Source organism: Fomitiporia mediterranea (assembly GCF_000271605.1).
Source record: "Fomitiporia mediterranea MF3/22 unplaced genomic scaffold FOMMEscaffold_12, whole genome shotgun sequence".
Classification (NCBI taxonomy): Eukaryota; Fungi; Basidiomycota; class Agaricomycetes; order Hymenochaetales; family Hymenochaetaceae; genus Fomitiporia; species Fomitiporia mediterranea.
Window position 1 is genome coordinate 473,860 of NW_006760397.1, and position 700 is coordinate 474,559.

Below are 700 nucleotides of genomic sequence, written 5' to 3' on the forward strand. Positions count from 1 at the left end.
GTCTCTTGTCTCAAAGTCCTCTAGTGTGAGGCATAGTCTTAGTCTTCATTGTTTCTGTATCAGATTGTTTGTTGTGTACTTTACAAAGTGTACATTCTGTTATTCACATCTCTCTTCCAAGGTTGCAACTGTGCTGGAAGAACTCACACCCATTCAGAACTACTCTAGTCTCCTACGTCACGAAAAAGTCTTAAGTATTATACTTGCTTGTAATCTTGTATATTTTGTATATTTTATAAAATTTGTCCAATTACTTATAATCTTCCTGGGGGGTTAAGTAATGACAGTACAATGTTAGATAAGTAAGTAAGAATACTTTTAAAACTTGGCAATTTCTATTATAATTTTATAAATTGTCAAGTTATAAAAGTGATTATAACACTTTCTAAGATTACAAGACTAAGACATACTTATTTATTTGAGAAAGTATAATATCTGCTTATAATGCTTATAAGTCATTACAAGCATTTGAATGGTTTGCTTTTGCTTAGTATACAATTTTGTATCAAATAATTAATCAAATATAATTATATTTAAATTATAGAATACAAAAATAGTAAATAATACGCCATTTCTACAGTCCCAACCCCTACACCACCAGCTGCCTCTGCCTCATTCTTCTGCGAGTGGGATTTGTGTTGGACAAGGATGAACGCATTCTCAGGCTGTTTGACGTAGTCTTCGTCACCACGTTTTGGTC